At 33.8% G+C, this 16,245-nt stretch overlaps 1 long non-coding RNA gene across 1 annotated transcript in view; it reads right to left on the reverse strand.

Annotated features, from left to right (window-relative positions):
* LOC126960606 (uncharacterized) overlaps positions 1-16,245 on the reverse strand; it is a 33,343-nt gene that overhangs the window by 11,242 nt on the left and 5,856 nt on the right. The window contains exons 2-3 of the long non-coding RNA XR_007728077.1: positions 16,009-16,088; positions 1,092-1,093 (exon numbers count right to left, since the gene is read on the reverse strand). This is a non-coding gene — a long non-coding RNA (uncharacterized LOC126960606). The remainder of the gene's footprint in view (positions 1-1,091; positions 1,094-16,008; positions 16,089-16,245) is intronic.

Genomic DNA, 16,245 nt, shown 5'->3' on the forward strand with positions numbered 1-16,245 from the left:
ATTAACCATCTTGGAAGCTAATTTCCTTCCCTCAGGACCTGTCCTGGCTCTTACCAGGTAAGGGAAATCTGAATGTGGCCCTTTCTTAAGTCTTGCAAATTATTCTCCTCAAACTGAAGGATGTTGAATATAATCTTACTTTGTTTATGCTTTCCCCAATTTTATGGCAACCAAACTTTCTCCCTGAATGTGGTAAAGCAACAACTTTTCTCCTAAAATAAAAATTACCAAGGATGGAATTTAAATAAACCAATATGAAGAGTAAAACACATGCAAAGTACATATTAGTTCTCAGTACCTAGATGTTTTAAATGCTAAGAAACAGGAAAAATACATATCCTCATTAATAATCAAAGAAGTTTGAATTGAAGCAATGTGACATCACTAGTGATACTTTGGGGCAAGTATCTTTTCTTTTCCATCAAAGAAAAGTCCAAGCTCTAATGGCTTTACTACTAAATTCTACCAAACATTTAGAAAAGAACCAGTATCAATTATCCACAAACTACTCCAAAAGATCCAAGAAGCAGGAATACTTCCAAATTCCTTTTATAAGGCCAGCATTATTCTGATACCAAAGTCAAAGAAAGATATCACAAAAAAAGAAACAAAACAAAAAACTATACGCCAATATCCTTGATAAACATTGATGTACAAATCCTCAACAAAATACTAGCAAACCAAATTCATCAGCACATTAAAAGATGATTCGCCACTATCGAGTGGGATTTTTCCCTGGAATGCAAGGATGGTTCAACATAGGCAAATCAATCAATGTGATACACAACATTAACAGAATGAAGAACAAAGCATATGATCGTTTCACCCGACACAGAAAAAGCATTTGACAAAATTCAACAACTGTTTATGATAAAAAGAACTCTTACCAAATTAGGTATAGAAGGAATGTACCTCAACACAATAATACCCATATATGGCAAGCCCACAGGTAACAACACGATACTCAATGAGGAAAAGTTTGAAGCTTTCCCCTAGGATTCAGAACAAGACCAGGATGCCCACTCTCACCACTGCTATTCAACAGCTCTGCTTCTTATTAGCCACCACGCCTAAGCCAGTACCCAACACACAGCTTGTGCTTTCTACATTTCGTATTTTTTTCTTCCTGCTTCAAATCCGATCTCTACCATTTACTTGCTATATAATTTATTACAAGTTACCTATCACTTTACCTCTCTCTGTCTCAGTTTTCATAACTGAGGGTTTTTTTTCTCAAAATTAAAATGATTTTATTATTTCAAATATGTTGTATGTGTTCCAGTGGATTGACATAATTTATTTATATTGCACAAGTGAAACTGAATTAGACAAATTTCATTTGGGCATGGGGAAGGACTTCACACATAGGCAAAATTTTAAAATATCACACAAAAAATATTAGAATCTCTGCATTTTAAAAGAAAGAAATGCAAAAAACAAACAAACAAAATATTTGTGGTAAATATGGCAGATAACATATTGAAATTATTAATCTTAAGGAATTTAAATAAACCAATATGAAGAGTAAAACACATGCAAAGGACATATTAGTTCTCAGAACCTAGATGTTTTAAATGCTAAGAAACAGGAAAAATACGTATTCTCATTAACAATCAAAGAAGTTTGAATTGAAGCAATGTGACATCACTAGTGATACTTTGGGGCAAATATATTTAAATGTGCTAATGTGCTAATGCCTGAGATGAGAAGAGAATCGTGAAATCACTGCTGATGGAAGTAAGTTTGATATGTTTCTTTTGTCTCAACTTTTATTTTAACTAGTAGGGGCACAACAGTGCTGGGTTGGATAAAGAAAATGTGGCATATACACACTATGGAATACTATACAGCCATGAAAAAGAACAAAATCATATCCTTTGCAGCAACCTTCCTTTGCAGCTGGAAGATTATTATCCTCAGCAAATTAATGCAGAAACAGAAAACTAAAGACTGCATGTTCTAACATCTAAGTTTAAATAATAGTGATAATAACACCTGTCTCACAGAGTTCTTGCCAGTAGTACTTGAAATAACATACAAAAATGCATAGCACGGTGTCTAGCTTTGTGTTGAAAAACAGTGTCATGACTATGACTTAGAAGATACGTGCAGTTAAATAAGCCTCTATCCCTGATTCCAAGGAATGAATAATCTAGCTGAAAGAGAAAGTAAATTTAAAATGACTTTATACATTGCAATGAACGTTAAAGTCAGACATGCACATAAAACATTGTTTTTGCCACTTACTAACTGTGTGAAATTAGGAGTTTACTGAACCATCTCTGCATTTCGTGGTCACCATAAGCAAACAGGGCCCATGATACTTATCTTAGAGAGACATTGTAAAGGTTAAAAATATTATAGGTTATTAACTTTGCAAATGAGTGGCATATGGTAGATGTTCATAATAGTAGGCATTATTGTCATCATCCATTCAAATAATTTGAACTCACAAAAGCAATAATTTAAGAATACATGCAACAAATGTCATCAGGAGAGCATAAATAAATACGATGCTATAATAGTACAGGGCAGGAGAGGTGCACTTGGTTAAAGAGAGGACATGAAAAACGGGACAGAATGTCAAGAACTATGTAGAATGTGAAAGAACTTCCAAGCAAACCAATGACTTGAACAAAACCATAGATTTAGAAAAGCTGGCATAGACATAAGTAACAACAGTTTGTTTTTTTAACACAGACCACACAGAGTAGAATAATGAAGAGACTGATGTTATGATTTAATAATATTTTTAAAATTATATATGAAGATGCAAGTTAAAACAAAGGCATAACCATGGGGACAATTTCAGACTTTAAAAAGAAGTAAACAATTTAGTGCTTCCATGTCTCTCTGCCTTGGAGCATGCATTCCAAAATGTTAAGCACAGAATAATCTACCACATAGTACCACAAAATGTGTTTGTTGATGGCTGAATGGGTTACTATGCCTACTTTCTTCCAGGCTATTAGGCAAGAGGGACACTGCCACCCATAAACAGTGTCTGTTTCCTTGCTGGAAGTTCTCCTATTTCAGTATGTGGAGGAGGCCTAAGACTAGACTTGCTCTTGGTGAGTGGCATGATCAATCTTCCCAAGTCTCTCTTGTTCTAAAAATCCTACAAAGACCCTTTCTTGTTCACAAGCTTAAATTCAACCTCAGGAACATGGCAGAAGTGGCCTTTTGTGACCTGGACCCTGACAGATTTTCAAGCCATAACATTGTCTACTTTTGACTTACCCCTGGGGCTGACACACCGACTTCTTAGCTGTTTCTGAAACATGCCATGCTATTTCATGTTTCTTCACTTTTCATGTATCATTTCTTTAAGCTGAAATATTTTTACATTATTTTTTGCAGGTTTTAGCATCCAGAATAGCATCCTGCCCATGAGAGTCACACAAAATAATTGTTGGATTGAAATACTTCTGTATCTCTGAACTTGTACACTAATATAATCCAAGATCTTTCACTAACTGTGGAAAGATGCACCTGACTGAAAACTAAAAGCCAGGGAATCTCAGTCTTGCCCTCCCCTGAGAAACTCATGTTGCTCATAATACCTATTAAGCTTTCTAAAAAACACTATTATGAGTTTAGTTTCTCTGTGAATTTGTCACTGAGGACACTGAAGCACACAGTAGTTAAATGACTTACAATGTCAGAGAAATACTGTTAAGCACTAAGACTCAGGTCTGTGAGTGCAAAGTCAGCTTATTACACTCTATTGCCTGACCTGGGAACATGGAGGGCTTTCATGATTGTCATGCAAAATTTTATGTTCTACAAGACATAGATCAAAAGAGTCTGCCTGTTTAAAAACAGAGCAAATGTTTTTAGTCCGTCAGGTTTCTACATGGTTGAGTACTAAAAAGATAATCAATTCATTCCATTTGGAAGAAAATTATATTAATGTCCTATGTATTAGTATGTTTAGTCTCTGTCCTGAAATATCAATGAGTTCGGTGTATCTAATTGCACTTCAAGTTCACTTAACTTATTATTACTTAATAAATAGTGGTTAATTTATTTAACATTTTTAAACACCTACTCTTTGAGAAGCCCAGAGTTAAATACAGTATAGAGAAAATTATATGAGTGAATTCCATTATTAGGCATATATTTTGTTTAAAGCACTCTCTTTTGATGTAGCTATATTCAAAATATATAAAATAATGTCTTGATCTTTGAATATTTACAATTCACTTTTGGGAGATAAAAATATTTTCTTTTTATTTAGTTTATATTGCCTTGTCAACATTCTAAAGGTTTAGCTTACCAAAAAAAAAAAAAAAAAAAAAAAGACAAAAATAAAGAAAATTATCCCTGTACTATTCAACAGAAATATTAAACATAACTAAAGAAATTATGATAAAAATAATAAAAAATAAATAAAATCATAGGTGTGTAGTCTACAAAATATTTCCAAAGTTTTCCATAAACTCGTTAGAATCTGGCAACAAATTAAGTTCTAACCTTACTAGTAACCCCTTCAGAAAGGGAAATGCTACATGCTACAATTATATAGTTTCCATTTCATTAAGAAAGATAGTTGCACAGTAGAAAACAATTATTGCAGAGACAATATCTTCTAATAAATAGAACACAGCAATGCAATGGACAAACTGTGTCAATTATATTGGAATGGGCTTTTTGATTAAAATTATGCAAGAAGGTAGAAAATGGCACCAAGCACAAAGAGTGAATACTAATTTTAAAACATTTCACTATGATTCACATCAGTTCTAAATATTAATGGAAATATAATCCCTTTATCCACTTCTAGAGGAACAGAGGCACTACAGAACTGTTTATAAAATCATCTGAAAAAATACCATCCTTTTGTGATCACTAGACACCGATATGCCAGAATTGGTGCCAGATATAAAGAAAATGTCCTTTTGTAACCACTGAATTTTAAAGGTTTACTATGACAGATGATAACTCTGGGACAACTATAATAACAAGAGTTAAAATAAAAAGAGGTGAAGACTTCTGCTTTTAGTCATGAAGAACTGGATAGTATCATATTAATATTCACTAGAACAACTTGATAAACTAGGCAAAGTTTTTAAAAAGCATGAATTTGAAGCCACCCTAGAGCAACTAAGCCCATAAGATTGGAAAGAAAAAAGGTCTAAAAAGAAGGGAAATATAGGAAGATAATCCAATGTGTACCAGTTTTCCAAGTGGAAATTTACTAATTCATTAGCAGTAGCCGAGAAGTTGAAAAGTAGAGTAGAATTATGTAAAAGCCTGAAAATCTAAGAATAATATTCAGTAATCTAACAATAATTTAATATTCTGCCAAGATACATTTTGAAGGACAGAATCTTCTACGAAAGAAACCTTAGTAAATGTGTAACCTTTCAAAAGTTGCTTATGTAAAGAAAGCATGATATGAAAATTAAAGAGCCCTTATAAAAAGACTGAATCCCAGCTTCAAGTCTGATAAAACTCAGACTGGATTAAGATGATCTACGCCTACCTCAACTATATGAAAAAAATAAAAATAAGTTCTAAGTGTGGGAATATAACACCACTCAGATCCTCAAATAGTTTCTGAAGTATTTCATGACATTTAATAGAAAACAGCAGGCATACAGAAACAAAAAAAAGTCTAAAATTAAGAGGAAAAAGTTGACATTAGAAAAAAAATTCTCAGGAGAATAAAATATTAACTTTATCAGACAAAGAAAGAAAAAATATGTTCAAGTGAATAGATGATTTGATGGACAATGTCAACAGAAAATATAAATCAATGGAAGACAGAAATACATTGAAATTCTAGAATGTAAAATAAAATCATCAAAATTAAGAACTCAATATATGAGATTCACATAAATCAATGCCACTGTGGAGATACTTAATGAACTGACAAATAGGTCAGTATATCAAGACTAAGATATGGAAAGAAAATAAAAAGTAAAAGTTCAGACAAAAAAAAGGGTAAGAGACATATGAGACACAGTCGATGGTCTGCCATATTTGTAATTGGTGTTTCTGAATAAGGGAAGAGAGATAAAAGGAGAGAAGAAATATTTGATGAAATAAGATTAAAGAACTCTCAAAATCTAATGAAAGATATCAACACACAGACACAAGAAGTTTAAAAAAACTAAGCAGGGTAAGTAAAAGGAACACATGACAGGGATCATAGCAAAACTGCTGAAAATTGAAGAAATGAGAATGTTTTCAAAAGAGCCAATGTTTCCCGTTTTTTTTGTTTGTTTGTTAGTTTTGTTTTGTTTTGCTACATGTTACTTTCAAAGGAGCAACAAGACCTCTGTGCACAAAACTACTTATTAGTATTAAATTACAACCTGAAAGAATGGAAGAATTTTTACATTTATGAATGAGAGGGCTCAGTATTTTAAAGGTTCAGTTTTCCCTAATTTGACCTGCCAACTCAATGAAGTTTCATTTAAACAGTAAACAATAAAATCAATGGGCCAAGCAGGCAAAAACAATTGTGAAGAGCAACAGAGCCAATTGGCACCCACCACCAAACACCAGTCACAATAATGAAGACAATTTGGTATTGGCATTAGGAGAGACACATAGATTAATGGAAAAGAAATAAGAGTTCAGAAATAAACCTACTCTTACGAAACATTTGAAATTAACATAGGTAAATAAACACAAATGGGGAAAGATATTCCTTTAATGAATGATGCTGAATCAACTGCTACTTATAAGGAAAAAAAATCTTGGCTCCTACTGTATACTTTAAACAAAAGTTATTCCAAGTGGATTTTAGATAGAAACATGAAAAATAAAGAGAAATGAATTAGGTACAATATATCCTATCAATAGCAGGATCGAGTAAACATTTAAACCTTAGAACATTATACAGTATTGTAAATAAATGAACTGTTACCGCATTCAACAGCATCAGTAAGTCTCACCTAAAATGTGTTGTTAAATCTAGGGGCGTGATTATACAGGTACTTTTGCTTTGGAAAACACATCATTTTACATTTAAGATCTTTGCATCTCTCTCTCTTTCTCTGTCTCTTACACACACACACACACGTGTGTGTATTAGACTTCATTAAAATATTTATTTAATAATAAATAAAGTATGGGTGAAATTCTGTGCATATTTACTCCTGTTGGCTCCTACTCGAGGTACACTGCCCCCTCTGTACCCTTGGTATTCTACTGGGGTACCTCTTAGTATGGGATAGGATTGATTCTCTTTAAAATCATGCAATATGGAAGACCAGCATTTGCTCCAGCTTTACACAAAAATAATATTTTTTTTTCTTTTCGAGACAGAGTCTCACTCTGTTATCCAGGCTGAAGTGCAGTAGAGCTATCTCAGCTCACTGAAGCCTCTGCCTCCCGCATTCAAGTGAAACTTCGACCTCAGCATCCCAAGTAGCTGGGATTACAGGCTCCCACCACCAAGCCCAACTAATTTTTGTATTGTTAGTAGATATGGGGTTTCACCATGTTGGCCAGGCTTGTTTTGAATTCCTGGCCTCAAGTGATCCACCCACCGTGGCCTCCCAGAGTGTTGGAATTATAGGTGTGAGCCACCGCTCCTGGAGAAAAATAATATTTTCTTCATGTCCCTGATTTGAAAATTGCTGGCAAACACTCCCCTACTACTACAAGTTTATTAAGGCAGAACCTTGCTTATTCTTCTATTTTTAGCTTTTAGAACGTCACTATCCCTTAGTATTCATTAAACGTAGCAACAATTTATTTAAATAAAGGAAGAAACTAAGTTATAGAAATCATAAGACTTTCAGTTACATATATATGAACATTTATTAAGGGGAAAAGGTAATTTATAATCTGAGAGACCTAAGTCTGGCTGCTGGCTCCCAGAAAAACGAAATCCAGTAGCTAAAATAGCAAGCAGGGTCTTGTTTCTTTCTACTTCTTTGAATTCTGTTGAGCTGAGCTTGATTTTGTTTGGGCAGACTGCTTCCATATGTCAGATAAAACAGTGAATGGCAAGCCAGGACTCATATTTTTCCAGTGTAACAATCCTAGTGGACAGAGCCTTCCTGCCTTAATAATTAAAGCAGAAAAACTCTGGGAAGGGATCTAATTGGATCAAGGGTCTATTTTGGGTCCAATCACTGTTGAGAGACAGAATAAAGACCCTGATTAAGTGGCTGGGGACATTCCTTTAGTTGGAGGTGGAGCAGGTAGGATTGGCTTCTTTTGAACCACATAGAAACAGGGTTACACAGAAAATAAATCACAAGTATTACTTTAACTAAACACGAATAAGTGTTATCTGCATTCATTGACACAGAATGAAACCTGAGAGAATCACATCAAGAGAAAATATTCAGAAGTTGAGGGGTTGTTGTAGGGAGGTAGAAAGGGAGGCTGTGGAAGAGAAGAGAAATATTAAATTAGAGAAGGAAAGCTAATAATCTGTGTGTCTGTTAATGGGAATATTCTTCTAAATCTTGCCATTGTTTATCTTTCCCTAAGGATGTGGGATGATTGAGAATAAGAAAAGCTTTACCATACTCCCCTACATTCACAAGTCATGACCATAATACTCTTTTTTAAAACAATGATAAGTGCTATACATTTTATTATTCTCTTTAAATATAATGCAGTTTGAGTTTCCTTGAATATTTTGAAGGCTATTTCCAGAAAACATCATAAAAATCTGTGACTAGAACTTCTCCTTCTGTGAAGATGGAGGAAATATAATGTTATCTATTCCTCCTGCTATGTACAACTAAAAACTCTGGATATCATATTTAAAATAAACATTAATTCCAAAGTTAGAGAGACAAAGATATAGCAGCTAAGGTTTGGGGACTCAAGAAGTGACACAGTGGAGAGTGCCCTGAAATTGCTTTTTTTTAAAAAATTATTATTATTATACTTTAAGTTCTAGGGTACATGTGCATAATGTACAGGTTTGTTACATATGTATACTTGTACCATGTTGGTGTGCTGCACCCATCAACTCGTCAGCACCCATCAACTCGTCATTTACATCAGGTATAACTCCCAATGCAATCTCTCCCCCCTCCCCCCTCCCCCCTCCCCATGGTAGGCCCTGGTGTGTGATGTTCCCCTTCCCGAGTCCAAGTGATCTCATTGTTCAGTTCCCACCTATGAGTGAGAACATGCAGTGTTTGGTTTTCTGTTCTTACGATAGTTTGCTGAGAATGATGGTTTCCAGCTGCATCCATATCCCTTCAAAGGACACAAACTCATCCTTTTTTATGGCTGCATAGTATTCCATGGTGTATATGTAGCACCTCACATATTTGAGACTTGGAATTGAAGAAGCTAGCCACCCAGAAACACCAAAAGCACACACAAAAGAAGGAAAGAACAAGAAAAAGCCTGTTGTCTTCAGCTAGAGGACCAGGGAAGGCAGTCTAGCAAGACAGAAAAGTATTAGATAACAACTTCGCTAGTCCAGCCAAACACACCTAAAATAACTGTACCCACTTTCACTCATATCAACAAAGACTCGGGCGGGACTTAGACTTCCACATTTCCCAGGCAAAACTGAGCATCAACTAAACTTTAAAGCCCACTCAACAATTAAGTCAAAATGAACTACAGAACTAAATTTACAATATGAAACTAAAACTTTTAGAAAAACACGTGGAGAAAACCCTCAAAAAGTTCTTAGACAACACCAAACCCATGATCCATACAAGAAAAAAAACTAATGAATTAATTTCATCAAAATGAAAAAAAATGTTAGCTCTGTGAAATACCTTATTTGGAAGAGAAGAAGACAAACTACAGACTGGGAGAAAATATTTGCAAACCACATATCTATAGTATCTCCTCCAATTTAAAAAAATTCTCAAAACTCAACAGTAAAAACAAAGAAAAAACATTTCAATTAAAAAATGGACACAAAATATAAGTAGCCATTTCCCTGAAGAATGCCCAAGACTGCTTCAATAGAAGACAAGATTGGCTTTCATTTGTTTTTTAAATTGTATTACTGTGATAAATAAGCGATGACTACATTTATTATAAAACGGATTAATCTCAGGAGGTTGTAATGAAGTAAAAGTCAAAGAACTGTTTTTCTGATACATCTCTCCTTTGGGTTTTTAGCTTTAAAAGCCTATTCTAAGTATATCTCTATTTTAAAATGCTGTCTCATGAAACATAGTTACAAACACTCTTGAAAATGTAAATCACTATTTCAAACTCTATGAAAGGCATCCATTTACTAATACAGATCAAAACACGTCTCACTATTTTAATACACAATTTTTATCAATCAGAAACATCTTTTATTTATGTTTACTTTTCTTTCAGTGAAATAGAATTTTTGTTTGGCCTCCCACAAATTAACGTTTTGAGAGAGTGGAATATAGTCTAAAATGTGAAAAAAAAAAAAAAAAAAAAAACAGTACATAGAGGCTCATAGATGAGGTTGATTTTAATTATTTTATATTAAAAATATATGCATCAGCATATTTTAATTAATATCTTTTTTGTATAAACATTATTCATATAGTTTAAGTTTTAAAATTTAAAAAGTATCTTTGTCTTGGATATGGGAATTGGATTCTACTTTCAATATATCTGCATTTATCGAGTCAGTCTATAGATACCTGTTTTTTTTTGTTTGTTTTTTTGTTTTTTTGTTTTTTAACCTGGAACACTTAGATGCATTTAAAAAAATACTTTCCTTCTTAATTGTCCTCTCTCTACAACATTTTTTACAAATTAAATGGGACAACTTTTGAGTATTAACCACATCATATGTCTCACTTCTTGCTTAAAAAAACTGTCCAGTGATTTCTTGTTACAAAGAAAATAAAACCTAAACCTCTGACAATGGTGTTCTGCTCAATATCACTGGCTCCCTGCCTGCCCCTCTGATCTGACATTAACCCCAACCACTCTCCTAGATCCTCTACACAGGGGCTTTACATTGCTGTCCTTCTGCCTCGTGTGTCCTTTTCCCTAATCTTCTCATATTTGGGCTTCTCTGACTTTTACAGGTCAACTGAAATACTACTTTTTCAGATATATCTTTACGATGTACATCCTAGTTGAAACCCTGGTCTTCATGCCCCATCAACATACTCCACTTCATACTGTCAAATGACTCTACTCAATTGTGTGTGTGTTTGTTTATTTTTTACAGCATTACTGTGTTTTAAATAATCTCATTTATGTATTAGTTTATTTTTCATTTTTTCCAATCTGACCCCTCTCTGGAGAATATATGCTTAATCAAGATCAGGACAAAACTTGGTCTTTTTGGCCACTTCATTTTTATTACCTAGAACAGGGCTGGGATACCAGGAATAGAGGATGTATGTGTTGAAAGCATAAATGAATAAATGCATCACTAGATAATTATTATACAATTTTAAAAGCCACCGCTTACATAACTTAGATGAGTTATGTAACCTCTGTGAGATATTTTTTTTCCTGTCTAAATTGGGTGGAATAAAACATTTCTCAGAAACTCATAATATTAATTTCATATTTTAAATTCTAGAAACTACACTTATGATAGTTCTTTCCTGCCTTTCTTCCTAAAATCCCCATAGCTGGATTTTTTTTAATTTTTATTTTCTTATTTCAATAGGTTCTGGGGGAATAGGTGGTATTTTGTTACATGGATAAGTGATATAGTGCTGATTTCTGAGACTTTGGTGCACTCATCACCCAAGCAGTGTCCCCTGCACCCAACGTGTAGCCTTTTATACCTTACTTGCCCTCCTCTCTTTCCCTCCAAGTCCATTGTATCATTCTTATGTCTTTATGTTCTCATAGCTCAACTCCCATTTATGAGTGAGCACATAGGATGTTTGAAATTGGAGACCATTATTTTAAGTGAAGTAACTCAGGAATGGAAAGCCAAGCATAGCCGGATCTTAAGAAAAGTGAGAAAAAGGAGGAAGAAGAGGAAAAGGGAGGGGGAAGGGGAACAAGTAGCAGAAGGATTGGAGGGAAACAGACAAGAAAAAGAAGAGAGAAGGGGAACGACAGGGAAAGAGAAAAAAAAAAAAAAAAAAGAAAATCCTAAAATGCTAAAACTTGAAGAACAAACCTAAATACAGTCAGATCACTGGGCATGTAAACGTTAATTCATTTATTCAACAATGTAGCATTAAATTAGGGGTGCTACCAAGGTTATGCCAGAGTTTTCACAAAACTTGGAAGATGTACTCTTATAAATCACAAGGTGTTTTTAATAAAAAGAGTTATTTTGAAGGGCAGGTTAGGTGATTTTAAAAACACAAAGGAACAATAAATTGCTTATTTGGGAAACTCTGGCACCCCAGATATTGGTACCAAATATTGGTATATGCTGGCTTTTCACCATATAAATCCACAGAAATCAAGATACAGCAGGTATTATGAGTGCCAAATTTTACAGAGGGTCAACATAGCTAGGGGTCCATATAAGCTGGAGGTTGATTTTGGTTTCATGTTGACAGAAAAATAACTTAGTGATAAATTAAAGATGATGGAAGCCTTTCAGACCCCAAATACAACCTGTGTCAAATTTACTGCGTGAAACACAAACTCCAGAATCTCTGGTTGTTTTGTGAACCTCTCTGTCAAATCTGCACCCCACGAGACTCTTTTCCAGCTATAACTTTTTGGAGAAGGATCACTTTAGAATAGGCTGCTGCTAGATTTACCTGAGCTTAACGTTTATTTGGAAATATTGATTACTCAGAATCTGAGTAGACGGTCAATATGATTGTCTGTGGTTAATTTTATCTGCAAATAATCATGGTCAACGATGTCACAACATATATTTTAAACATGATAATGTTTGCTCCTTAGCCATGAGCCTTTCTGCTTGGTTCATTCCTTCTTTATATATATTTTTTTCTTTTATGGTATAAGAACATTTGGAAAAATAAACTCAAATGAAAAACAAACTTACTTTAGTGCAGTTAACCCGAAAATCTAGCAAGAAGTATTAAAAGAATATTGGATTTGTTTGAAAAAGATTTTCGTACACATTTTTAACCTTGACTATACTGTGTTTGATCAATGTTTTGCAGTGATCCCTTATGATTGTTTAAATTTTCTATGTAAAAACAATTGTTTGATTTTCAACCACACAGGCTCCAAATAACACTCTATGAATTAAGAATATATGGTACAAGCACACAGCAAATTCCTTAGCATTGTGATGTTTCCTATATTGTCCTGCAGAGTGGCATATTATAATTTGAGTTTATTTCTTCTTGTATGATGTGTGTATTCCATTTGCTTGATATAATCCTGACTTATACTCCTTGTCCACACGTATTTATTAATAGCTCCCCTTTTTACCATGAAAAAGTCGAATATGAAAGGTAAAAGGTATTTACCTTTCTATTGGTCAGACTTTACTGACTGTATCAAGAAGGAAGTGGCACACATCACCATTCTAAAGGTAGCCTATAATTGTGCCTAAGACTCTAGCCTTGACCATTGCAAAATCTGAGTCTAGAGATAAAGGAAACAATAGTTAGACAAAATCATTTGTCATTGCGGAACAGCAGTCACAGGCTTTTCAGACGGCAGTGGACGGACTGTTCTGGCAGCTAAACCCCCTCCACTAAGCTGATGCCACATTTCAGATTCTCGTACAACAACATTCTATTTCTGATACTGAATTCTATATTAGTTAGTGATTAAGTTTAGCTACATTTAATAGACTATCCAATGAATAATGGCTTACACAAAGATGGGGCAATGTTTACAAGTATCAAAAGAGGCAGAGCAAGCAATATTATCATTCCACTCTAATACAGCAATTTTCTAAGTATTCATGTGAACACAGGAATCTCCAAGACCCTGATGGATGTTCAATGTCTACACCATTTATATAATAATACATAATTGTTACTTGCCTTTTTGCAATATGTGGACACTTGCATTAATGACACAAAAGAAATATTAGTGAAAACTGTTGGCATTTTAGTACAAATCAAGGCAATGGAATCTTCTATTCTAGTAGACATTTATCTCTTCATTGTCACACCATTGAAGGCAAAAAGCCTGTTTCACTTTAAAATGCCTTTGATGAGGCAATAAAGGTACTACTTTTGTCAAATTTTGAGTTGAATCCATATATTTTTAATATTTTATGTGACAAAATGGGAGGATATATAAAACATTTGGGATGCATACCTAAGTAAAATACTTGCCTCAAAAACAAAACACTTGTGCTTGTTTGAGGTGTAAGCAGATGAGCTGCTTTTTTCATGAAATACTATTTTTACTTGAAATATAGGACTGAGAGACAAACTAACTATGTTCAAAAAAGTGTATGGCAGGTATTTTTTCAATAATAAACTAAGTGCATTTGTCTCCAAATAAAACACTTGACATCACGTATTGTCAATGATAATATATGAGGTTACAAATGAAAACTGGAATTTTGGAGAAGTTGTTATCTCCCGATGTGAGATTGGCTGTTTTTCAAAAGTTAAAGACTTTCTTACTAAAATACTGGTGATATTAACAAATGGATTTTGTATGTTTTATAATTAAATAGGCTAGCAGTTGGAAAGTCTGCATAAATCAGTGAGCTAATATTTTTAAATAATTAGTGCATGATGTTACAAAATCATGCATGGGTAAAAGATCCACTCAAAGTGTAAGATGGATCGATAGATATTTACGTAACCCAGTAAAGAACATTTTATATGAATTTTAAATTCCATATTGAAACTCACCTATAAGAAACTTAACACTTATCAATTTGGTTTATTATCAGAGAAGAAAACCCACAATCATCTTAAAAGGTTATTAAAGTACACTTTCTTTCTCAACTACTTATGCCTTTTCCATGCAGGAACAGATTTTTTCCTGTATACTTGAATTTTTAGAAAGCTCATAACAGATTGATGCAGAAGCAGATATGAAAATCAAGCTGTCTACTTTTGCGCCAGGCCTTACGGTCTTTTTTAAAAAAGTAAAGTAATGCCATTTTTGTCTCAAAATACATTGGTTTTTGAAAAATACAAACATGAAAAATACATTTTGAAAAATATAAACAAATATATGCAATTCAAGTTAAACTATAATATGATTAATATAGTGTTTTTTTTAAAAAAGGAACTACTGTGACTCAAGCCTGTAATCCCACCACTTTGGGAGGCTGAGGCGGGCAGATCACGAGGTCAGGAGATCGAGGCCATCTTGGCTTACACGGTGAAACTCCGTCTCTACTAAAAATACAAAAAAATTAGCAGGGCATGTTGGCAGGTGCCTGTAGTCTCAGCTACTCGGGAGGCTGAGGCAGGAGAATGGTGTGAACCTGGGAGGTGGAGATTGCAGTGAGCCGAGATCATGCCACTGAACTCCAGTCTGGGCAGCAGAGCAAGACTCCATCAAAAAAAAAAAAAAAAAGGAACTACTAAATATTTAATTTTTTCTTAATTTTAATTTTAATGTGCTAATTTTCAACTGATATAACTTATATAATCATAAACTGTCTTGGGTATTCAGTAAAGAAATTTTGGACCAAAATATTTGAGGAACACTATTCTACTATAAGGCACATGGTTACGATTTAACATATGACCTCATTGTTTCTATAAATACACAATTAATGAATCACTGAAACAAAAATGATTAAATGAGAAAAACGATACTTAGATATGTATTGCTACATCCTTATTCAATATTCAAGAAGATAGAAGACTAAACAACCACCACCAAAAGAAGTCAGGCATACATATATGGAGAGAGACAAAGAGAGATTTCTTGGAAGAATTATGGAGCATAAGAAGCCTCATGAGCTGTCATCTGCAAGCTGGAAAACCAGAAAAGCCTGTGTTGTAATTCAGTCTGAGTCTGAAGGCCCAAGAACCAGGTTTTAAAAATTTGTCAAAAGTTAAACATGTTAAGGGATTCAGGAAAAGGGTCCTCAGATTTGCCCAGTTTCCCAGAAGTATATTTTTAAAAGTTAGAGAAAGAAAAAGTTGTGTACAATATCGTATCTATATTGCCTATATGCAATAGCTTTGCAAAAATTAATGTAGGGCGTCAAAAAGGTTTTAAAAACACTTATACTTTCTGACTCAGTAAACTCAGTTGTAAGATACCAGCATGCTCCAAATATGACTTGGTAGTAAATCCAAACTCCAACAAACCTAAAAACATGTAAAACTTCATCATAATATTATTTATAATAGAGAGACCCTGGAAACAATGATATATCTAAGAATACCATGATGCATGTGCACAACAGAATATTCTATAGCCAGAAAAATAACATTTGTAAAGTGACTTTTATATAGAAAAACATTT

This window comes from Macaca thibetana, chromosome 8, assembly GCF_024542745.1.
Source record: "Macaca thibetana thibetana isolate TM-01 chromosome 8, ASM2454274v1, whole genome shotgun sequence".
NCBI classification, from domain to species: Eukaryota; Metazoa; Chordata; class Mammalia; order Primates; family Cercopithecidae; genus Macaca; species Macaca thibetana.